General features: G+C 35.4%; 1 long non-coding RNA gene across 1 annotated transcript; it reads right to left on the minus strand.

Moving 5' to 3' along the window:
* Positions 1-765: 765 nt before the first annotated feature.
* Positions 766-26,468, minus strand: LOC147580364 (uncharacterized). Its single transcript, XR_015251931.1, has 3 exons — positions 26,394-26,468; positions 25,038-25,173; positions 766-998 (listed from the first exon to the last, which is right to left on the minus strand). It is a non-coding gene; the product is annotated as an uncharacterized LOC147580364 (long non-coding RNA).
* Positions 26,469-26,831: the final 363 nt, after the last annotated feature.

A 26,831-nucleotide genomic window follows, 5' to 3' on the forward strand; every position in this document is an offset into this window, starting at 1 on the left:
TTTATTGCAGTATTATATACAATAGCCAAGACATTGAAACCACCTAAGTGTCTAATGGCACATAAATGGGTAAAATACACACACACACACACACACACACACACACACACACACACACACGCATACACACAGTGAAATAGTATTTGGTCATAAAAAGGAGATCCTGCTATTTGTGACAACATGGATGGGCTTTGAGGGCATGAAGCTAAGTGGAATAAGTCAAACAGAGAAAGACAAATACTGTATGATTTCATTTATAAGTGAAATCTAAAACAAACAAACAAACAAATAAATAAACCAATAGACAGAATAAATTGGTGGTTGCCAGAGGTGGAGGTTTGGGGATAGGTGAAATGGGTGAGGATAATCAAAAGGTAGAAAATTCCAGGTATAAGATAAATAAGTCGTGAGGGTATAACATACAGCATGGTGACTACAGTTAACAGTACCGTACTGTATATCTGAAAGTTGTTAAAACAGTAAATCTTAAAAATTCTCATCACAAGAAAAACCTTTGTATGATGGATGTTAACTAAATGTATTATAGTAATCTTTTCACAATAAAAAATACATATCAAATCATTATGTTGTACACCTAAAATTAATATAATGTTATATGCCAGTTAGAAAAAAGAGGCAGGAAGAAAAAAAAAACTTTGTTCTAGCTCAGGAGTCAGGGTATGAGCCCTACTCAAAACAAGAAGCCATCAGGGACATCCATTCAAGCAGATACCTTTCATTAGAAGTCTGGGGCGAGTGGGGAGGTTGTCTAACTTAGTTCCAGTATGTACTCAAAATTGTAAGAAACAAAATTGTTCCTCATCATGCTTCAACAGACATTTGTCCAGAGCATTAGATCAGGACTTGGACTTACCACCATAGGAACAAGAAGTTTGAAGATGATACAAAGGTCTCTATGCAGCTGAGAAGTCCAGTTGTCATGTCTGAGGAGGGTCTAATGGTGGTTACAATACAGATCCAAGTTGTGGAGGCCAAAACTGTCAAAGGCAAACAAAGTTGGGCACTAGTTAAAGTGGCAAGGACTGATTTTAATTAGAAATATACCACTGCAATAGTGAGACGAGTCCAGTGTGATTTGAGTTCAACTTGTATTTACTCAGAAGTGAATGGTCTTTTTAAAGGAGAATGAGGGAGAAGGGAGGGTTTGAGCAGGGTCTCAGTAGAGTCATGGAAGTGAAAAATTACAAACAGTGGGAGGATGGTTCGGTCCATATGGAACCCATCTGGGTTTGTTAACAAGCACTTATCAAACTTAGGCTCCTACCTTCCCACATAGACTGGAAAACCAGGACCCTTATCATCAGGAGTTGGCTGCAACAAACAGAAAATGCTTTTGGCTGAGTTTTCTCAGGCACTTTAATGACAGTGTGGGGGTGGGGTCAAGTGTGGGGAAGGAAGAGGGAGTCTAGGGTCATCCTCGGGATGCAGCTTGAGGTTTCAGAAGCTATATCAGCTTTCGTCCAAGTCTGTAGGCCAAGTTTGTTATGCTCATCTACATACAATTTATCCTTGACATATGAAGTATTAATAATATACCAATATTTAGGTTTGGCTATTACTACTTCAGCCCCACAAGGAGCAGATGAAGATAATGCAGCAAGAAAATTCTGTTCTGTGAGACAATGGAAAAAATCACGAGGTTTGTGTTGGAAAATCAAAGAGCTTCTAAGAGAAAAGATGCACAGAGGATATACACTCCAGTGAGAAATGGCCTGAAAGAGGCGCCCCCACTGCCGAGCTGTGGTACCTCAGCGCCCCCTGCCGGCGTCAATTGTGCCGCTCCCGTCGGGTTTCTTCTGTGCTCAGCGGCCGAGGACCCTTTCCCATAGCATTCTGTTAAGTCCACTCTTGGCCTCCCATCTGTGGACGCCAGAGGGCGCTGTGACCCAGTCCCTTTGAATGTTCTACTCAACATTCAATATCCACCCTATGCACACATGCAAAATGGCGAAGAAACAGGAGCCTGCACTCAGATGGGGGAGAGTTGTGAGGCATGGAGAAAGGGATGCAAACAGGGACATTCAGGATCCCTGCCGTCCACTAGCCTGGAAATTCTCTTTGCCCCCTCCAGCCTGGCTCCTCCTCTGGTGCAGAACCACTCCTGGTAGTGTCCAGGGACCTGTCCAGTGGACTGGAGCCATCCTCACTTGTTTTCACTGTCTTCCTGTCTTCCTGACAGACCTCGTGGGCAGGGAGTAACGTCTCAAGGAAAAAGACCCAGGAGTTAGAAATTCCTTGGCACCACATGCGTTCCTCTGTGGGCTGCCCCCACAATACTTCCTGACTTTCCTCTCCCACTGGCTAGTCCCACCATGCTCTTCCCTTAATGCTTCTGATATCCTTACAAATTTGAAACCACTGGCCTCTTCATATGCCCTTGCCGGTGATGAGGACATGCTTTTACTTCTCTTTGCCCTCCCCATTTTGCATAACCTGCTGTTCCCCATACTTCAACACTTCCTCAGATATGGTCCTCCAAGTGGTCTTCCTTGTGCATCCCATTGTAAGTCTGATTCCTCACATCTGAGTTCCCAAGTGCAGCTCTCCACCCACAGTTTAGTTTCCTGTTAAGTTTTGGGAATTCCCACTGTACCAAAATCTCAGAGACTATGGAAACTTCATCTATGTTAATCCCCCATGAGGCCCCTCACCTGTATTGGACACAGAGTAACAGAGAAGATTTCCTTTAATTGTAGTTTAAAATAAAATAAAGTTATTTCAATCCTCCACATCCTTGACCTCTAGTGTTTCTAGACTATAGAATTTTGCAACTATAGACAGGATTTGAATCTGAAGATGCTTCATCAGGTAGATAGCACCACAGGATGAGCCTTCCTTTTTGGCTGAGATTGCTTCTTCACAAATCACCACTCTATTAATAAATCACCATGATATGCATTTGTCCTTCTCACCTCTTTTGCAAGCATTCTTTCTTTCTGGTTAGGGAATCTCACCTTGCTGGATCTGAGTTAACTATGCATTCACCAAGAATCATCTTGGTAATTAGTGCTCCTTTTATAAACTAATTAAAACATCAATTTTCAGTTTCATCAATTTTAACATGCACATTTTATTACATTTTTCATCCTGGATAGAGAAAAAAGAAACTTCTTATAATTAATATAACATCATAGAGAGCACATCGTCATTGCATATACACACATAAACTTAGTCTGAAAATCCTTACGTTGATATTTTCTAGTTAGATCACCAGCATGAAGTTCTGCAGAACTGGTGCCAGTGTCTTGGAGGAAAGTCTCAGGGACAAAAAAGTGTATTCTATTAAGAAGCATTACATCACAATCTATATTAACAACACTTTGAGAGATATTACATTAAACATTATGAACATTGATGACTCTAAGTCTAAACCTGATTCTGAAGAATTGGATGCAGACTATTCATATACTTTTGAGAATCTAGTTAATTTGTTTCTTTTTTAATGTATATGAGGGCTATATCTATATAGTTTTCAAAGAGATTTTTTATATGTACAAAATAAGGATTATGACCATTATGATATAATACACTGAGTATTTTTTTCCTTAATATACATCTTTAATGATTTGTTGAGAGGATGACATATTCTGAGTCCCACTCACTTGCACTCAAAGGGAAATCTTGCAATATCTAACTCTTATACTCCTATTTGTATTACAACTGCCAGGTTTTTAATCTGTCTCATTTTGTGGATTTTATTTGAATTATTCCTTCAAGTAAATACTATTAATGAAAGCCTAAAACTTGGTGTACAGAAGTCTTTAATATAGGTTTGCAGAAGAAATGAATCAGAAAATTGTTGGGAAATAAATTTTTAAAAGATGAAAGATTTTAAGGGGATTCCACCTGAAAATTTGGAATATATTAGCATGGTTTGGGCAACTCAGTATTCAACCTAATAGAAAGAACATGGCCACTGAAGTGCTCTCTGAAATAAAATTTGAGATGCAAAGGGTAGGCTCCTAAAAATTATAAGTACTGAAAAAAATTAATTCCCAAGGAAAATTGTTTAACATATAAATACCCATTTTGACTAGATTGAGTAAAGTGGGAACACATCATTCCTAGTGATAACAATGCTACTTCTCATAACTTACACAAATAAATTATACAAAGATAAGAATATAATTTTAATCCTATAATTGTTCTTTTAGCTTTTTATGAAGAAGTGAAGTAGATAATTATTTAAGTAATTCTTCAAATATAATCTGTTCTTGCACCATAAATGTGGTGATAAAGATTATCATAAAGCTTGAATTGACAGATTATTGAGTTTGAGCAACATCATCAGCTCTATTCACATTTTAACAAAATTTTGTTGCATAATCTAATCATACCTATATATACACATACATATTTGATGCCAAAAGTATTCCAGATTCTTTGTAGGAATGGTGATAAAACTGTGATCAAAAGAGAAGAATTACCTGCACTGTACTCTATTATAATACATGTTCAGTGTCTACTGTTTTTTCCAGATACTTGTGTATATTATGAAATCTTCCTCTCTTTGGTTTTATGGTTCCCCAAAAAAGGCATCTATTCAGAGATAAGTCAGAGAAGGAAAAATACTGCATGATATCTCTTTTATATGGAACTTTAAAAAGTCAAACTCATAGAAACAGTGAGTACATATGGTTTCACTCTTATGTGGATCCTGAGAAACTTAACAGAAACCCATGGGGGAGGGGAAGGAAAAAAAAAGAGGTTAGAGTGGAAGAGAGCCAAAGCATAAGAGACTCTTAAAAACTGAGAACAAACTGAGGGTTGATGGGGGGTGGGAGGGAGGGGAGGGTGGGTGATGGGTATCGAGGAGGGCACCTTTTGGGATGAGCACTGGGTGTTGTATGGAAACCAATTTGACAATAAACTTCAAATATTGAAGTAAAAAAAAACAGTGAGTACAATGGTGGTAATGAGGGGCTGCGGTGTAGGGGAAATAAGGAGATGCTGGCCAAAGGGTACAAACTTGCAGTAAGAAGATGAATGAGTCCTGAGGATACAAGGTACAACATAATAATTACAGTTAATCATATTGTATTATATACTTACAATACTAAGTACCATATATATCTATATATAATTTATTTTATGTAATGAGAACATTAAAGATCTAGTTTCTTTGCAACTAGATCTTAAATCTTATTACATAAAATAAATGATAATTATGTTATGTGATGGAAGTGTTACCTGATGTTATGGTAATATCCTATTACAATAATACTTGTATCAAATTAACATGTGTATACCTTAAAATTATCCAATGTTATATCTCAAAAAATTAAGATTTATTTTGAACCTCCTTAAAAAAAAAACATTTGGATATAAGCTTGCAAGAATGCCCTTGTGCCTCTTAACAGTACAGTGAGATCAGACACCAAGCTTCAGGCATATCCTTCATGGTTCCTGGCACCTACCAGGATGCTAAACTGACCTGCAGGAGTTTTCATAATTTTTTGTGTTTGTCCTCTTCCAATTTACCTAAGGATAAACTCAGAGTTCTGTGGCCTATTTTAACCTACCTATTACAATCCTCTTCCCAATGGAATGGAGCATGGACTTTTAACACAGATACACTTTTGTTTTTTTTCAATTCAAGGTCATGGGTGACAATATTGTTCTAGCTACCAACATGTTGAATCTTTGTCCTTGCAAAGCCCAGATATCACATTTTTTTTTTTCCTTAGAGGATTCTGTCCTTCCAGCAATTACTATATGGGGCATTCTTTTCTAATTTTAGATCTACAAAAGGACATTTTTGCTGATGGCTTAATGATAGCCCAGACAGAATCTATTATAACATGTGGACTGACACTCAGGGACAAAACCAAAGTTAGAATCAACATAAGACCTCAGTTGTGCTCATGTAATGCATTGCTGTAGGATGGGAAGAACATACAGGGAACAAAGGAGAAAGCAAGACAGGTAAAGGACTTTTAAAGAATTAGTAACCATGTCAAGTGGTTTGTGATGAATTATTTGCCTTCTGTCTGGGCATTTGAGCAGAATCCTGATGTCCTTCCTCAAAGCATACTTGAGGATTGGAGGAAAGAGTAGAAAGTTACCAATTAAGAATGTAAATATAGAAATCAGATGGATGCTGGGTCCATAAGGATATTCTTTTTTTTTTTTTTTTTAGCTTTTTTAACGTTTATTTATTTTTGAGACAGAGAGAGAGCATGAGTGGGGGAGGGTCAGAGAGAGGGAGGGAGACACAGAATCTGAAACAGGCTCCAGGCTCTGCACTGTCAGCAGAGAGCCCAACGCGGGGCTCAAACTCACGGACCGTGAGATCATGACCTGAGCTGCAGTCGGGCGCTTAACCAACTGAACCACCCAGGCGCCCCAGGATATTCTTAAACTTTACAAGAGACCTGGCTCACATGTTCTAGGATTTTGCCATGCGCATGAAAAATAAACTAATTGCTTCTGTATGTAACTGTAATAATGTATTGTTTTATACCTTCATACTTAAAATATAGCTGTGTAACACCTGGGCAGCATTCTAAAAACAAAATCTACAAGAAGCAACATTAGAGTATTTTCCCCAACATTGTCTTCTCTGCTCAGCTCTGTTCCTCTGTTCTCTCCTGTTCTCCTGTGGTTTAGGTGGGGACTAGCATAATTTTGCGGATGAGAAAGATTTAGGTAAAAACAGAGTAATGAAATGGTCAAAATAGTTAAATTATTCAAAGTTATAAATGGGGTTATATCTTATAAATATCAAAATGTTTCTGAGCCCATATAGAAAAATGAGTAAAACAATCATGCTATCTTATGACATGAGAAGATTTTAAAAGCAATTTTGTCAATATCCAGCAATATTTTAAATGAACACCTTCTGGCCCTAAGAATCTGCTACAAAAATGTATACATATTAACATATATGTTTATTTTATGTTTGAGTATGTTTGTTTCAACATTGTTTCTTGTATCAAACAATGATAATAACAGACAAAAATTCCCTAATTATTGAAATATCAAGAAAGAATGGTAAACTGGAAAATCACTGTGGCCCATCAATACAATGAAATACTATAAAAACTTTTATTACAGTTGTATAGTGTACATCTGTCAATGTATGTATGGGTAAAGCAAACATGGTATAAATGTGTACAATGGAATATTATTTAGTGACAATAAGAAGGAAATTTTGCCATTTGCAACAATTTGGATAAAACGTGAGATCATTATGCTAAGTGAAATAAGTCAGAAAAAGACAAACACTGTATGATATCCCTTGTATATAGATTCCAAAAGGTGAACTCATAGAAACAGAGAGTAGAATGGTTCTTACTTGTAAGTTGCTTAAGATCTTTTGTTCTCAACCACAAAAAAATGGTAATTATGTGATATGACTGATTATTAGCTAATGTTATGATAATAATCATTTTGAAATATTTAAGTGTATCAAATAAACATGTTTATACCTTAAACTTATATAATGTTATATGCCAATTATTCAATAAAACTAGAAAATTTTGAATTATTAAAAAATGCATGCTTGGTAAAATATTAAGAGTAGACAATGATAAGAACTTTTGGTGATAATTTCTCTCACTTTTACTCAAATTTAATGTAATATGTTTACATTCAAAATATTTACTTGGGGCATACAGCTGGCTCAGTCGTTAGCGCATGCAACTCTTGATGTCAGGGTCATGAATTCAAGTCCCACACTGGGTGTAGAGCTTACTTAAAATTAATAATAATAATAATATTTAGTTAAAATCTCAATATAATGTGGCTGATAAAAAAAGACTTGTTTTACAAAATAAAAAGTCAGAAATAATGGTTCTGGAAAAAAACAATAAACTTTTATACTTAACATTTAAACATTCATTACACGGAAGAACATAAAAAAATCAAATTCAGTTACCAGGACCCCAAAACCTGGAGAAATAATACACAAAGTCTGTGAAGAGACAATTAGAATATGAATTCAGGGGTACCTTTATGGTCTAACTCTCAGAGCTTTCCAGGGAGGCTTAAGTGGGTGAAGAGAAGGTTGTCAACTGAAAACCTGTGGCCACTTTTGATGGGAAGGAAGTGTTGGCTTGCTTTCTAATTTTCCTTTGCTTACATGGCCTCTGTCCTTGAACTCCAGGCTTTATTTCAGCACCTTTTCAGACCTAAGTCTTGACAATTGTATATACAGCATTCCTAAGACTGATACTCCCAATAAAGTTGATGAATAGTTAATAAATTCAGCACTCATGAATATGGCATACAGTGATCTCAGAAACTAGATGTAATTTATGTAATAGTTAATATTTCCACAATGCTTCAAATGTTTTCATGTTGAGGCTTATGTTGTGGCACTACGACTTTTGTTTTGTTGTTTGTTTTTTGTTTTTTGTTTTGTTTTGTTTTTGCCTCCTTCTACTGGACCTGTGTCTTATCTCAGGCTAGTATATCAAAATGCACAGACTGGATTATTTAAACAACAGACTTTTTTTTCTCATGCTTTTGGAGGCTGGTATGCCCAAGATCAAGGCACCAACAGTGAGTTGTATACAGCCTACTGACTTCTAGACAGCTGCCTTCTAATTGTGTGCCCATATTGAATATACATATGTTAATCCTATCAGTGAGGGGGGGGGGTCTCATCCTCAAGATCTACTCTAAACCCAATTATCTCCAAAAGTACCATTTCATTGAGGAGTAAGTCTTCAACATATGAGGGGGGTGGGGGTGGGGAAACAAACATTCAGTCCATAACATTCTTTACTGTTACTTTCTATACTGCATAATATCCATGGCAATGGAAATCACTTCTCTATCCGTCAGAATGACCACTGGTTGCTGTATCTGAAGCAACAGGATCTTCATCTGTTCAGAACATTTGTGTATCCTCCGTGCACAGTGGAGTGGATGCCATGTGGGTGGCTCAATATTCCATTTTGTAAAAGTGACTGAAATGCTGCATCAATCTCCCTATGCTTATTTAAATAACCCACAAAAGTACATACATTATAATTTGGTCTTTTTTATTTCAAAATTCTTTAGTAGCATTCTGATACATAGACATAAACTTGACATGAGTCCTGTCTACTGATTTATCCCCATCTCTGCTCATTCTACTCATAAATCCATGAATATGGCACATGATTTCTTTGCAATTTACTAAACATATACTGCATTGTTATATTAGTTACATGAACCTCTATGTGGGTGATCAAGGAATTTTGAGGAAATCACAATTATTTTGCTTGTATTTTGCTTAATACAAATTAAGTATTTAGTGATAACTAGTTTTATCACATTGTCCAGTGTGTGTGTGTGTGTGTGTGTGTGTGTGTGTGTTTCTTTCTTAGATCACTCATCACTGTAGATAGAAAAATACCAGGTCAGGGTAAAATAAACAACTACTATTTATGGATCTTGTATTTTCATTCTAATCATGGTTACTTATTTAGAGTTTTCTTGGGCCTCCTAGTTATTGGACTTAACATGAAGAAGAAATTAAACACTTTCTCTCCAACTGTTTTTTCCTGCTTACATTGTTGGTGAAATATTTTAGGACTCAGAGATTTTTGAAGTTCAGAGGTTTATAGTGTTTTGTTTTGTTTTAACATGAAGTAAAGACAATTACAAAGCATGACTTGAACTAACCACAAATTTATGAAATAGCCAGAATCCAGCACAGTAATACATACCAGGTGAATCCTAGGAAATCCAGTTCTTCCTTGTGAGTAAGGACTCTGTATTGTAGTTGTAAAGAAGACCTCATGTCTAAGCCCTGATCTCTAGATAATGCTTAGTAACTATATATACTTAGTCACTTAGTAACACACACACACACACACACACACACACACACACACACACAGACACACACACACACACACGTGTGTGTATAACCATACATTACTACATAATTTTTTAATATACATTTACATATTTATCCACTGATTTTTCTTCAGTTGATTGATTCAGTGATAAAATCTTTCACGAGGAAGAGGTAAGGACAGCTTTGTGACTCCAAGAAATACAATAGACCCATCATACTAATGGGTCTGAAGAAACTGAACAGATATGAAGAGTTTATCCATCACCATGATAAAGAGGGTTGTCTTTGCATTTAGAAAGATAGGTTTTGAATTATATCCTTAATGTCTTCACATTAATGGGTAAAGGGTAAAATAATACTTTAATGGGTAAAATAATAGTTCATGATGAAATTGTGTGTGTGTGTGTGTGTGTGTGTGTGTGTGTGTGCGTGGTCAAAGGAAAGACCTAAAATAGAGTTCTGACACATACTATACCATTGGACTTTTATCTATAATGATTGTGTCTAACAATTATTATGATCATATGTGCACTCACATACAGGCAAACACACACAAGTACACATGCACACACACACACTCATAAATCCACCCTCAAAAAATCCACATAAGTATTATAAGTAGAAGAACTGATTCATGAATTCAGCAAAGTTGCAGGATATAAAATCAATGCACAGAAATCGGTTGCATTCCTATACACCAACAATGAAGAAACAGAAAGAGAAATCAAGGAATTGATCCCATTTACAGTGGCACCAAAATCCATAAAATACCTAGGAATAAACCCAACCAAAGATGTAAAATATCTGTATGCTGAAAACTATGGAAAGCTTATGAAGGAAATTGAAGAAGACACAAAGAAATGGAAAAATATTCCATGTTCCTGGATAGGAAGAACAAATAGTGTTAAAATGTCAATACTACCCAAAGCAATCTCCATATTCAATGCAATCCTTACCAAAATAATACCAGCTTTCTTCACAGAGCTAGAACAAACAATCCTAAAATTTGTATGGAACCAGAAAAGACCCCGAATAGCCAAAACAATCTTGAAAAAGAAAACCAAAGCAGGAGGCATCACAATCCCAGACTTCAAGCTACACTACAAAGCTGTAATCATCAAGACAGTATGGTACTGGCAGAAGAACAGACACTCGGAACAATGAAACAGAATAGAGAACCCAGAAATGGACCCACAAACATATGGCCAACTAATCTTTGACAAAGCAGGAAAGAATACCCAATGGAATAAAGACAGTCTCTTAAGTAAGTGGTGCTGGGAAAACTGGACAGCGACATGCAGAAGAATGAGTCAGGACCACTTTCTTACACCATACACAAAAATACACTCAAAACAGATGAAAGACATCAATGTAAGACAGGAAGCCATCAAAATCCTTGAGGAGAAAGCAGGCAAAAACCTCTTCGATCTTGGCCACAGCAACTTCTTACTCAACACGTCTCCAGAGGCATGGGAAACAAAAGCAAAACTGAACTACTGGGACCTCATCAAAATAAAAAGCTTCTGCACAGTGAAGGAAGCAATCAGCAAAACTAAAAGACTGACAGAATGGGTGAAGATATTTGCATTCTCCCAACTGACAGAACAGGAGAACATATTTACAAACGGCATATCAGATAAAGGGTTAGTATCCAAAATCTATAAAGAACTTATCAAACTCAACACCCCAAAAACAAATAATCCATTGAAGAAATGGGCAAAAGACATGAATAGACATTTCTCCAAAGAAGACATCCAGATGGCCAACTGACACATGAAAAAATGCTCCACATCACTCATCATCAGGGAAATACAAATCAAAATCACAATGAGATACCACCTCACACCTGTCAGAATGGCTTACCATTAACAACAGATGTTGGCGAGGATGAGGAGAAAGAGGATCTCTTTTGCATTGTTGGTGGCAATGCAAGCTGGTGCAGCCACTCTGGAAAATAGTATGAAGGTTCCTCAAAAAAAAAAAAAAATAAATAAAAATAGAACTACCCTATGACCCAGCAATTGCACTACTAGGTATTTATCCAAGGGATACAGGTTTGCTGTTTCGAAGGGACACACGCACCCCCATGTTTATAGCAGCACTATCAACAATAGCCAAAGTATGGAAAGAGCCCAAATGTCCATTGATGGATGAATGGATAAAGAAGATATGGTGTGGGGTGGCTGGGTGGCTCAGTCGGTTGAGCCTCCAACTTTGGCTCAGGTCATGATCTCATGGTCTGTGAGTTTGAGCCCTGCGTCAGGCTCTGTGCTGACAGCTCAGAGCCTGGAGCCTGCTTTGGATTCTGTGTTTCCCTCTCTCTCTGACCCTCCCCCATTCATGCTCTGTCTCTCTCTGTCTCAAAAATAAATAAACATTAAACAAATTTAAAAAAAAAGATATGATGTATATATACAACGGAGTATTACTCAGCAATCAAAAAGAATGAAATCTTGTCATTTGCAACTACATGGATGGAACTGGAGGGTATTACGCTAAGTGAAATTAGTCAGTCAGAGAAAAACAAATATCATATGACTTCACTCATATGAGGACTTTAAGAGACAAAACAGATGAACATAAGGGAAGGGAAACAAAAACAATATAAAAATAGGTTGGGGGACAAAACGTAAGAGACTCATAAATATGGAGAACAAACAGGGTTGCTGGAGGAGGTGTGGGAAGGGGTATGGGCTAAATGGGTAAGGGGCATTAAGGAATCTACCCCTGAAATCATTGTTGCAGTATATGCTAATTTGGATGTAAATTAAAAAAATAATAAAATTAAAAAAATATTGTAAGCAGAGTACATCCTTAGGAAAGAAATACATGAAGATTTTGATAGTGGTCACCAGTGAAAGGTGATATCAGAAGATATCTAGGATATATGCAGATTGCTAATGTCTACACTTGAGACTTCTACACTTAAGATAAAATAAAAAAAATCAATGAAGTGAAAGATATATATATGCATAAGTTGTAAGTATTAGAAAAGATATCTAAAAATTATAATTGTTATTCTTTGTTTTTTCTGATTATATTCTGCTTGCTTATTCTGTTTTTTATAAACTTTGGAGAACTGATTAGAGAGAAGAAAAATTAAGTTTTTGAAGACAAAATAGTAATTATAATCACAATAATAGTCAAATTCATAGGGTGTCAATGAAAAGGCTTCAGGAACACCTTAGTGAGGAGACTATTAGCTTAACAGTATGGGGATCCTGGAGTAGAGACAACTCTAAAGGCAAATGGAAGGTTAGAACATAATTGTTACTGTCAATTTGGGGTGAGGGGAGAGAAATAAAGGGCAAGGGGCATATATAAAGGGGTACAACGAGAATATGTTTGGCAATTGGCTGAATAGTGTAGATATAGCCTATTCTGGCACAAATATATGTTCAGGAAGTTCTGAATTTTATTTTATTCTTTTTATTTTTTTTAAGTAAACTCTACCTCCAATGTGGGCTCAAACTCACTGCCATGAGATCAAGTGTCACATGTTCTACTGACTGAGCCAGCCAGGTGACCCAAGTTCTGAATTTTATATTTAGCTCCATGAAAGTTGACTTTAAAGTGTAAAGGGCCCATTTTGTAGCTGTTGGTAGATCAAACAACACATTTTAAAATTAGAATAAATAACATCATAACATGTAAAATTCATGGAAATTTAAAATATAATATGAGACTCAGAGCAAAGTTTCCCACTCATCTTGATATCCTCTAGATATATTGCTGTGGAAAAATTTTAAAATATTAACACAAGAAACATTACTAAAATCTGTATTTCATACTAGAAGTAGCATTCTCATTCATATAAAAAAGTGATAGCCTATATCATTATAATTGATAATTGAAAATTTTCTAAGAATACAAATATATCAAAACAGAATTGAAAGACATAGATACTAAAATGAAGAACTTGGTTTTAACATGATATTTTATAGTATAAATATGAGTTTGTGAACATAAATTAAACTTTTTTTTTGGTCAAAATTTAAAAACAAAGGTGGAATAGACTGCATTCAAGGTTCCTTTTCCAAGTAAGAGGGAGCAAGCACACTCCACTCTGTTTCTTCCACTGAATATAACTATAAATGTTGAATAAAATATATGGAACAGCTATTTAAATACTGAAAATAAACATTAGCAGGAATCAAGGAAGGACAATGGATTGTGAAGTACTACTAAACTGGTGTTTTTTTACTCTTTCCTTTCCTTTTTCTCTTTCCTTTTCTCTTCTTTTCTTTCTTTCTTTCTTTCTTTCTTTCTTTCTTTTTCTTTCTTTCTTCCTTCCTTCCTTCCTTCCTTCCTTCCTTCCTTCCTTCCTCCCTCCCTCCCTCCCTCCCTCCCTCCCTCCCTCCTTTCTTTCTTTCTTTCTTTCTTTCTTTCTTTCTTTCTTTCTTTCTTTCTTTCTTTCTTTCTTTCTTTCTTTCTTTCTTTCTTTCTTTCCCACTGTGTATTTCCTGGCCTGAGATACACATATATCTCCCAGCTTGTATTTAACACATACAGAAACCCAGAAATGAGCACTGTGGTGCAGACAGAATGCTTCAGAGCCCTCTTATTCTAATTTGAGAATTGCAAAGGGAACTGCTAATGCTAAGAAAGTGCAGAATTTGTCTTCCCTTCCCCCCTTTCTTTTCTCCAATCTCTCCTTCCCAAGCCCTGAGGTCACTCTGTTGTCATGGTGACAGTGGCAGCTAAGGGAGCTCACAAGAAGAAAAAAGTAAGAGTAAGGGAACTTTCTTTGCTGCTAGAAGTTGTAGTTCTAAAAGCCAACACATATTATTTTTATGTTTTCTTTCTATGTCTTCTGAGTACTTCATCCCAAACATGGTCAAAATCATGGCCTGAGAACTGAAAAGGACCAATGGAAGCAGAAAGTATTGGGAGTTTGTGGAGAGAAAGGAGCTTGAGAAGGGGATTCTTTGAAGTAGTATAAGAATTCACAGGCTCACCAGCCTCCTCTGTCTTAGTGTGGATTTCTTCCTAATTAACATACCAAAGACTGAACAGCCTAGGCTCTAAACTGAACTCTGGGTGGGGTAAAGACTAGATAGTGAATATTTTGGCTTCATGAGTCATATTGTTTCTCTCAAAACTACTGAATTTTGCCATTGCAGCATGAAAACAGCTATACACAATTAAATTTGCATGCCTCTTACATTAAAATTCTATTTACAAAAACAGGTTTGAGGCAGAATTAACCTTTCAGGCTATAAGTCAACAGAAATATGTGATACTGTGATTTACAGGAGTTAATAATATGGTCTCAGCATGTAAAATAATAATCTTGTGTTGTTACTCCAACAATTGCTGCTTCAATGTTGTGAATGCATTTTACCTTTGTTTTCTCATCTATATAATAGTTAAATTCATAGAACAAACTCCATGTACCTTTTATGAGCTTTAATTTCAGAAAAAATGCACAGTACCAAATAACTTTTCAATAAGTATTTGGTTAAATCAATATTATCTTTATATATTGTGTATAATCTATTTAAACACATACAAAGAAGCAAATGTTGTGAGACACATTAATGTATTTTATAAATACAAGTTTAAAAAGGCACCAAAGTATTAATGGTGGCAATGTACTGCAATGATTAATTTTTGGATCAGTGGTATAAGGCGGAAATTCCTTAACTGTAAAAAATTACAATGTTTTCTTTTTCCATTTTGTTTCTTCTTTGTTACTGACAAGGATTCTTTGCTTGGCCAAACTTCAGTAAGTGTCCTGAACCTTCTCCTGGTCCTATCTAGGCTCTTCCTTGTAAAAGCTAGTTTTAGCAAGTACTCCACTAAGATACTTTAACCAGAAACTCCCACCCTAAATATTTGAACATCTTGAATATCCTTAATCAGTTTCCTTATCCTCCACTATCCCCAGTTCATATCTCTTGAACCTGGCCTTTCTTCAGCAAGGATCCTGTTAGGCTGATTGACCCAGAACTCTGAAATTTTACCTGACTCCTACCCTAGTTTTTGTCTGTATATTCCCACTTGCCTATCCTATATTCAATAGTTGAGCCTAACTTCTTTCTCCTACTATAAAATCCCATTGCAGTGATCCCCGTACCTGTCATAATGGCCCCAAATAAAACCTAACATCACTTTTAACTAGTTTCATTGAATATTTTTCTTTAATATTATAATCAGCATGTATTCCCATTTCAAAAAAAAATAGGGTAGTCAATATGACAAAATAAGTATACAAGACTATAGAACAATAATAGAATCAACTAATGAATTATAGCAGACCATAGTGCCTTTATGTTGGGATTCCCTCCATTTCCCTTACCTTCTCTAATATTGCTTAAATATTTCAACTTAATGCAAAAAATACAGGTAAAATCAAAATAATTTACAACAAAAATAAAACATGACTTTTGAGTTGTATAAACTACAATGTCGTTTACCATAAGCAAGGTGCTGATTAAGCTACAGTCAGAAACCACCTTCATTGGTCAGTTCATACATTTGTAAATAAATCTTTGCTGGAATGGAGTCATGTCCATTCATTTATATATGGTCTATTGTTGCTTTCATGTTACATCGCAGAGATAAATAACTGTCACAGAGACCATAGTGGACCTTCCAAGCTTAAAATGCTTAATATCTGGCCCTTTACAGAAAACAAAAACAATGCTGACCTCTGAATTAGAGTTTGGGGAATATTTTCTATGAAAAAGAAAGAATGAAAGAAAGGAAGAGAGAGAAAGAGGAAGGAAGGAAGGAAGGAAGGAAGGAAGGAAGGAAGGAAGGAAGGGAGGAAGGAAAGAAGGGAGGGAAGAAAACTGAACCAGAACTGGGAGGATAGTATAGGGGAAGCAGAGGCAGTATCAGAACAATTTTGGGATTGAATGATCAGTTCTAAGATGTCAGCTAGGACAATGGAGTAAGATAAGTCAGGACATATAGAAAACCAAGATTCAGTAGGTATTTTAAAAGTCGTAAAACTTTTTTCAACTTTGTGCCATAATTGTTTAAGAATCTTAAAAAAAATAAAATGTGAATATTGAGACTTTGGGAAAATTTAACTTTGAAGCCCCTAAAGTCTTCGTATATTAAAGATATTTTATTGGTGTAGAAAGAAAAAAACAATTAGAGAAGCAATACAGAATCTAAAGGAAAACATAGAAATGATTAAAATAGTATACCATAAAAAATACTCAAGATCAGTATTAAAACATATTTAGACTTTGCAGATGGATGCAATAAATGAAATGTAAAGAAAGGGTACAAAATTATGGCTTTGGTAATGCTTATCTAACTGTACAAAAAAAAAAAAAAAAAAGGAAGAGAATGCTGTGGACACATCAGTTTGTACTTTTCTCAGGGGCGGGAACAAATAACCCGAAGTTAACATAAAGTTAAAGATCAAGACCCGAAACCATGATAAGAAGTCTGGGAGAATTTTTTTTTTTGGGGGGGGGCGGGGGAATACTTAAATAATTTGTTAAAGTCTTTACAGTGCAGATGACAGGAAATTCGCGGAGGGTGACAGAAAGAGGAACGCACATAGCGCAGAGCACGGAAATGAAAACCGGACGGTAAGGAGTGACGCACCTGATAACGCCCCGCCTATGCCCCGCGGAACTTACAGGATCGGCCTTTGCAGTCGCCGGAAAAGCACGTGACCTTCCCACAGCGCACTGCGAGAGCCAGCCGGCCGCACTGTACAATGGCGCATTTCCTGCCGGCTGAAGTCCTGCTAGGAGGCAGCGAAGGCTGCCTGTGCTGTAGGAGTCGGAACCCTGGGGTTTTAAGAGTACAAGGCTCCGCCCGGGGAGCCTCAAACAAACACACCAGGCCTATCAGATTGGAAAAATGGTTTAAAGAATAATAACGTATAAAGGCCTCAGCTTAAAATTATGCTTATGAACTATAATGTAACTAAAGAGGAAAATGGTGTTTGTAAACACACATACATATTTCCAAGGATTAGTGTGACACCGTGAGAAGTCAACTGAATTAGTTTTATATCAAACATGAAAAAAAAAAAAATATATATATATATATATCCATGGTAATCCACTCCTTTAATCCATGTTTGTAAATGAAATCAATCTAATAGAATTCACATCAGTTTTTTAACCCTTATGTTACTTGTAAAATGTAAAGTGGATATGGGCCAGCCTTCTCTGTATCTTTATCGAGAATAATCATAAAATCACATTATTTTCCACCTGCAACAATTATTCATTATGTTTCACTTTTCAAATAAATATTTAAAAATCCTGCTCAAATGAACACAGGCATTTCTGGTTCCTGGGTCACCCCCCCCCCCAACTCCCCTTCGCAGCCACCTATTTTTTTAAACTTGTTATTTAGTTTGCTGTTGGCCTCCCATTTCTGTTGATGCTAGATGGCGCTATGAGCCCAGGGGTCCCGATTCCAAAATCAGTGTAGCACGTACTTCTGAAACATGAGAAGTTTAGTTTAAGGCTTGAAAGTAACCTGTGTTTGGAGCTGAATTGCCTCCTTACAGGAGGGGCGTTCATGGTCTGACTTGGCATCTTTCACACGGAGGTCTAACTCAATCAAGAGAAGGCTGTACCCTGCAAACACTACATTTTTCTGTGGCTATTTTTCCAGGACCTTAGGCTCTCTTTTTTTTTTTTTTTTTCCACCCCATGCTTTTCCGCTGCCTAGTCTGTCTCTAAACCCCATAAATTTTGTTATTCAAATTTACAAGTCTCCCAAATTCTCATTTTACAGTTACACCAGCTGTGTTTCTAGTAAGTAGACCCCATAGTAGTCTGATAAAATGTTAAAAACTATAAATCCAAGTTCAGTAACAGAGAATACATTCCTTCAAAAATCTACCACAGGCATATGTTTCCAGCTTTCTTCAAATTTCCTGAAAATGCTACTTTCCATGTTATTTCTCACATCTTTTGTCCTTTATACTTGAATACAATTTCTTTATTGGCTTCTCTAGCTCTAATTTACATGGGATTCTAATGCTTTATGTATTCAATCATAGAATGTTTTCTCCAACAAATCTTCAATGACCATTTAAATTCAGGTTTCATTCCAGTACATATTGTGGATTGCAGCAGAGTAATGCACATTCCCTCCTCCAGCATATTTAATCTTATTTCCATTGCCTATTTGAATCTCCACTTGCCTTATGTCTCAAGTAAAAAGGGAAACATTACATTAATGTTTCATTTCTCCATTCTTAATATATAGCAAAATACATGTTACATGGTTATCACTTAATTTCCTTGGTTTTCAAAATTGAATGGCTCAAAATCAGTTGTCTTCATATTTTCCAACAATGAATAAATGGATATTTGGGGGCTCCCTAAATGGATATTGAAGTTAAAATTATATTTTACAGTAGTATAAAAATATAATAAATTAGAACTTAGGGATAAATCTGACAAAATGTGTGCAAAATTTGTACTATGAATATTAGATAAGATTAATAATAAATATTGAAGTAAATGTAGAAATACCCCAATCTCATGTATTGGAAGGGTCAATATTTTAAGACATCAATTATTTCATATTTATCTAAATATTTCCACACAATCAACAATCAACATCTCATTATGAATTTTTGTAAAAACTGACAAGTGCATTCTAAAATTTATATAGGGGGCGCCTGGGGGGCTCAGTGGGTTGAGCTTCCGACTTGGCTGGGGTTATGATATCATGGTTCCTGAGTTCGAGCCCTCACTTGGGGCTCTGTGCTGACAGCTCAGAGCCTGGAGCCTGCTTCGGATTCTGTGTCTCCCTCTCTCTCTGCCCCATCCCCACTCATGCTCTGTCTCTGTCTTAAAAATAAGTTTAAAAAACATTAAAATTTACATAGGAAAGTAAAAGACTTAGAAAGCCAAATCAATTCAGAAAATGAAAAGCAATGTTAGAGGATTCACATGATTTATTTCAAGACTTAATATAAAGGAAAGTTGAGGTGATGACAGACATTTAAATAAATGAAATATCATAGCATCCAGAAAAAAACCCTACAGGCATATGGTCAGTAGGTCTTGATAAGTGAGCTAAAGGAAGTCAACGGAGAGAAATAATAGTATTTGCAACAAATGGTGCTAGCACATTTGAGCATCTGTATGCTGACAACAACAGCAACAAAATAAAACCATCCAATTGCATTTTTCACTATATTGAAAATTAACTCAAAATGTTTCATAGATATAAATATAAAACCTTAATATATGTCTAAAAGAAAACATAGCAGGTAACCTTTGTGGTCTTGGGATGAGCAAAATTTCATGGGTAGGAAATAAACATAAGTCACAAAAGAAAAAATGGATAAATTGTACTTAATATTAAAAATAAGTTATATTCTATGAAAGACTCTGTTAACAAAATAACAAGAGATACGATAGACTTAGAGAAAATATTTTCAATATCTAACTGATACAAATCTTATATCAATAATTTATATAAATATAATATATATATTATATATATATAATTTTAATAACAATAAAACAAGAAACAAAATTTTAAAGCAGGAAAATTGATACTTAAGCAAAAAAGAGTTGGCAAACAAGTGTATGAAAATATGCTTAACACCACTGTCATCAGAAAGATGAGAATTAAAACCACAATGAGATACCACTACCCATCCACTAGATGAACTTTAAAAAATTCAAAATATACTGCCAATACCAAATGCTAGGAAATATGTGAAGCAACTCCAACTCTCCTATTTTGCTGTTGGGAATGTAAAATGGTATAGCAGCTTTCTGAATCAATTTGGCAGTTTATGTAAAGTGAATAAAAATCAATTATATGATCCAGCAACCTTAATATTAGGAATTTTCCTAAGATAAGTAAAACTATATGTTCATAAAATGCTGTATCTAAATTCTTTTTTTTAATATTTTTAATGTTTATTTTTTTGAGAGAAGGAGAGAGAGACAGAGTGAGAGTGGTGGAGGGGCAGAGAGAGAAAGAGACACAGAATCCAAAGCAGGCTCTAGGCTCTGAGCTGTCAGCACAGATCGCGACATGGGGTTCAATCTCACCGACCATGAGATCATGACCTGGACTGAAGTTGGAGTCTTAACTGACTGAGCCACCCAGGCACCCCTGCTGAATCTAAATTAGTATAGAAAATGTATTTATAATAATCCAAACCTGGAAACAACCCAAATATCCAACAAGTTGTAAAAGAGATGAATACATTCTAGTACACTTTTTCAGTAGATTACAAATCAATGTTGAAAAGGAACAAACTACATATACATGCAGCAGTATGAATGAATCTAAAAAACATTATTCTAAGTGAGAAAAACTGGACAGGAAGCTTGCATACAGAATAATTTCATTTATATAACATTCTGAAAAAGACAAAACAATCAAGAGAAATATGAAAAATAATTGCTAAGGCTGTGAAGGGAGAGAATTGCAATAAAGAGACACAACAGAAGTTTTAAGGGTGAAGAAAAATGTTCTGTATCTTAATTATGGTGGTGGTTGCATGACTGTATGTATTTGTTAAAATACATTGAACTATATACTGAAAAAAGATGAATTTCATCTTAATAAACCCAACTTAAGAATAAGTGGATTATTTATCAATCTCCTTACTTTTAGTCCTTGCTTATGTAAATTAGTAGCCTTATACATTTAAAAAAACATATATTACACATTTTTTCATAGTAGAAATGTTCAACTTACATTTCCCTGTAGAGATAAAATAGTAACAGTCCTACCTACATGTTCAGACTCATCTCTTGTCCCAATGCCATTCACAATTTTATGACTAGGTAATTATTTTTGCCTTATTAAATTTGGACATCTTTACATCTGGGTATCATTCCCTTATTTCTGTAGCCTTGAAATCTCTGTGCTTGCTACTGGCTGAATTATATCTTCCCCAAATTCATATTCTGGAAATCCCATCCCCCACACCTCAGAATGTGAATGTATTTGGAGATAAGGCCCTTAAGTAGATGATTAAGTTAAAATGAGGCCATTAGGGTGGATCCTAACCCACTCCAGCTGGTATCCTTACAAGAAAAAATAACTGAACACACAAAGAAATATCAGGGATGCTAACACTGAAAGAACACATGAGGATACACTGAGAAGGCAGTCATCTGCAAGCCAAAGGAGAGTCCACAGAAAAACAAAACAAAAAACAAAAAAACAAAAAACAAAAAACAAAAAACAAAAACAAAAAAAAACCCAAAACTTCCAATACCTTGATATTGTATTTATAGTCTCTACAGCTGTGAGAAAATAAACTAGTTTTGTTTAAGACACCCAGTATGTGGTAATGTATTGTGGAGGTTCTAGCAAACTAATGCAATGCTCTAATAACTAACTCAGTCATTATATCATTTTAGAAACTGACTCCCTGACTAGATGATTTTGAAAACTGAGTTATTAAAGATGCATTTTCTGTCTGAGCTATAAACCCAAGTCTTCATACATAAATCTATGTATTTCATCTATATATTAATTCAATATCTAGATGTTTTCACCAGTGAGGTCAGAGAAAATATCCTAGTTCCAGGGGATATGTAATTGAATGGTAAAATAGAATAATTCGTCTCCAAAGGGCTTACAGTCTAATTCTTGTTTTCCAGGGGCTAACTATAAAAGTCATAAACATGATGGTCACATCTATTACTAATAGGATAAATGGAAATAAGCTTTCAAGAAGCTTCTCTGTGACCTCACAGTGTAGTCAATAATCAGAAACCATCCCCATTTTATCTGTTTTTACTTTCATTAACTTTTGAATTTGTCTCATTACTCATCTATAACAAAAATCCCCACGTTCTGTTGCTGTTATGGTTGTTGTTTTTCACATAACTGCCATATATATACATTTTGTTTATCTATTTGTTTGCTTTATATATTTTATTTATATATTTGTTTATCCATTCATTTGTGAATGTATGTGTTTTGTAAATAGGTTCCACACCCAGCGCAGAGCCCAGTGCAGAGCCCAATGAAAGGCTTGAAATCACGACCCTGAGATCAAGACCTGAGCTGAGATCAAAAGTTGGACCTCGAGCCTAATGGGTGACCCAGGCACCATAATCTGTTCATCTGTTGATAGACACTTTGGTTGCTCCCAACTTTAGGCTATTGTGAATAATTCTGTAATGAAAATGGGTGTACAAATATTTCTTCAAGACCTGCTTTCAAATTTTTTAGAAACATACCTAAAATGTAATTGTGGGATGATATGATAATTCTACTTTTAATTTTTTAAGAAACCACCATACTCTTTTTCGTAGTAGCTGTACCATTTTACATTTCCATCAACAGTGAACAATGATTCTAATTTTCCACATCCTCACAAACACTTGTTTGTTTGTTTGTTTTTCTGTTTTGATGTCTATGTTTTTTTAGAAGCCACCCTAATGGGTGTAAGGGGGTATTTCATCATAGTTTTGATTTGCATTTCCCTAATGATCGTTGATACTGAGTAACTTTCCATGTATTCGCTGGTCATTTGCATATCATTTTTGGAGTAATATCTATTGAAAGTATTTACCCCCATTCCATAGATTGCCTTATCAGTCAATGGACTGTATCTTTGGATGCACAAAATTTGTTAATTTTAGTGTACTCCAATGTATCTATATTTACTTTTGTTGCCTGTGCTTTTAATTTATATCTAAGAAATCACTGCCAAATTTAATGTCATCAAGCTGTCCCTATATGTGTTTTTTTTCCAAAGACATTTACAGTTTCTAGACCTTATATTTAGGTTTTTGACCCATTTTGAGTTTTTTATACTTTATACTTTTTCATATATTTTTTGCATCCAGTTTTTCCAATACCATTTGTTGAAAAGACTGTCCTTCACTCCTTGAATGATCACGGAACCTTTGTCAAAATAATTTGACCATGCATAAAAGGGTTTAATTTAGACCTCCCTATTCTGTTCCATTGTTCTATATGTCTGTCTGTATGCTAGTACCACACTATTTTAATTATTGTAGCTTTGCAATCACTTTTGAAATCAGGAGCTATGAAACCTTCAACTTTGTCCTTTTTCAGAATTTTTTTTACTATTTTTTCCTATTTTATTTTTTTAATATTTATTTATTTTTACTATTTCATTTACTTATTACTTATTATTTTATTTACTATTATTATTTTACTATTATTATATTATTAATATTATTATTTTTTATTTACCATTTAATGGCGTCTTTTGAGACTCTATATGTATTTTGGGATGCATGGTTCTTTTTGATACTGGTAAAAGTCATCCTTTTTTCTAATCTCTAGTCAGGTTTCTCTAAGCCCACATCTTGGCCTATAAAAACTATAGACTCTCAGTATAAATGATTTTGTTCATCTTCCTACACATACACTAAAATTTTTAAAGATTATAAAAGTTTCTAACAGCTCAATCCCTAGGATGACTTTTGCTGCCAAAATAATCTACCATTTGTTCTAATCAACACCTGATGATAGATACCTGATCTTCTTATTAGACACTTACAAAAAATACTTAAAATTTTGAGTTATTTTGAGTTATAAATAACTGACATATATATGTATCTCTTTCAACTCAGAGGTTTCTTTCTCAAGTACCTGAAAATCATTAGTTTGAAATGAAATTAGGAAGGATAGGGCCTCTGTTGGGGTATAGAATCTTAACTTTAATAATTGTCAGCTAACAGACACAGCTGTCCTAATCACATTTATACTGACCAACTACATCATTTTTCACTTCCCAGACTCTACCAAGCCCCTGTTCACTTCTCTCTTTTTCCCTTATTCTTTCTTTAAAATGCCCAGTCTTCTCTGTACAAACAGATGTTAGACCATAATTTCTATTGCAGTAGTATACTATTGATTGAAATCTCTCCTTACCATGAAGTGGTGTCCAGCTTTGTTTAAATTTGACAATTTAAATACTACTACATTGTATTTGGGGAGGGGGGGTTGGTGCAAAGGAACACTTGGATCTCATATTTTACTTTAAAAATCTTGGCATTTCAGTAAACACCATATGATAGGTTCTTTGATTTTGGAAGCTGACATTTGCTCTTATGGGCCACAGCTTGAGGCCATTCCCCATATAGAGGTTATTTTGAGAGTAGTATTGCCATCAGTCCAAAGAGGAGTTACCAAGGCAGTTTTTCAGCATAGTGTTCAAATAAAGTGCTGCTAGAGGACAGGAGAATCAAGTTAATAGCTTTAGAGTAATAACCTCAGAGGGAGGCAGACAAGACATTTAAAATTCCAGATTTTTGCTACTTACGTGCTGTTGGAAGTGGGTTTTCATATTGAGAGGTAATATTTGTGGAATCTGGCTGCCTGTGCTGATTTCCCAATTCTGCCATTTTCTGTGTAACTTAGTTAAGTTTCTTAACCTGGATGTGTCTCATATTTCTCATCTGTAAAATAGCAATGAGAGTCCTGATAAGACATTTTGAAATTGAAAGTGATAATACATTTGGATATTAACACTGTGGTTAATATATACTGGTATCTGTATTGTCAAACACAATTCTGAGAACTCTCCAAGAATGTTCTCACTGTGGGGATGTTGGGTATGAATACTAGGTATTAAAACAGGTTCTATCTCCTGGAAGTAACTGCAAATCACACTTTGGCAGTCAATTTTCTATGTGAGAAGTCACAAACCAAATTCCCCATCTGTCCACATTCCCATTGACTCTACATCCAGAATCAAGCAGTAAGTTCTAGCCAATTTGGAGATTGGTAAAGGAGGTATGTCCTTTGTTCTTTTTTTTTAAAGCTTATTTATTTTGAAAGAGAGAGAGAGAGAGAAAGAGAGAGACTATGGGAGGTGCAGAAAGAGAGAGAGAAACTCAAGCAGGCTCCGAGCCATCAGTGCAGAGCCTGACGAGGCATAAACTCATGAATCATGAGATCAAGACCTGAGTCAAAACTAAGAGTCAGACTCTTTCTTAACTGACTGAGCCACGCAGGAGCCCCAAGAAGGTACATCCTTTGTTCTTTTTTAAAAGCTTATTTATTTTGAAACAGAGAGGAAGAGAGAGAGAGAGAGAGAGAGAGAGAGAGAACAGGGGAGGGGTAGAAAGAGAGAGAGAAACTCAAGCAGGCTCCAAGCCACCAGTGCATAAGGTATGCGGCACTTGAAACTCATGAATCATGAGATCATGACCTGAGTCAAAACTAGGAGTGACTGAGCCACTCCTTAACTGACTCAGGTGCAGTTATTGAGCACAGTTACGTACTAGTTACAGTTATTAACGTACTTAACTCTCACATATCTCTAGGAGGTAATTGTTGTTATTGCCATAGAACATATAACAAAATCAGATATTGAACAACTGACTGGCAGTCTTTGATCTAATAAGTAGTAGAAACAGAAATGCCTCAGTCAATTCCCCATATTTCTGTTACTAGCTTTTTACAACTAGGCAAATTTTAGAATTATATAAAACTGAAAATAATACTTGGTATGTGGCACTACCTTCTGCCTATAGTGGCCTAGAACATTCCTCAGATGCAGAAGAGGAAAATATGACAAGACACATATTGGTTCACTCAATATCTAGCTTAGTACATTTTATCAAACCATTATCCACATCTAGCAATAAGAAGAGATGATAATCATGCCAGTTACCTTGCAGATAGGGTTGCTATGTGAATCATTATCCACTGAGATATGGGTCACAGAACTATGGGAACTGTGCAGGAAAAAAAAAAAAAGCAAAGACACTAGGAAATGTCATTTGAACTTGGCTCTCAACCTTTTAATCCTCCTGACTACAAAAAGATAGAGGTCTTTACATGTCATTGTTATCTTTCAGCAAGCCCAATGGTGAAGAGTTACATATTAGAGACAAAGGAAATGATGTCTATTAGTAGGTTGAACCACTCATAGGGACCCTAATCTGCTTTTCTTGTGATTTCATATTTGAGGTCAATAAACTTACAATAATTTTATTAAATAATTCAATTAGAGTTTTTTATTTATAAGAGCAAAACATAACTATCATCAAAATACAGAGCAACCAGTAATGTTTATCATTTCTATTTATTTCTTCCCAAATCCTCTAGT

This window comes from Puma concolor, chromosome B3, assembly GCF_028749965.1.
Source record: "Puma concolor isolate L17-30 chromosome B3, mPumCon1.1.hap2, whole genome shotgun sequence".
NCBI lineage: Eukaryota > Metazoa > Chordata > Mammalia > Carnivora > Felidae > Puma > Puma concolor.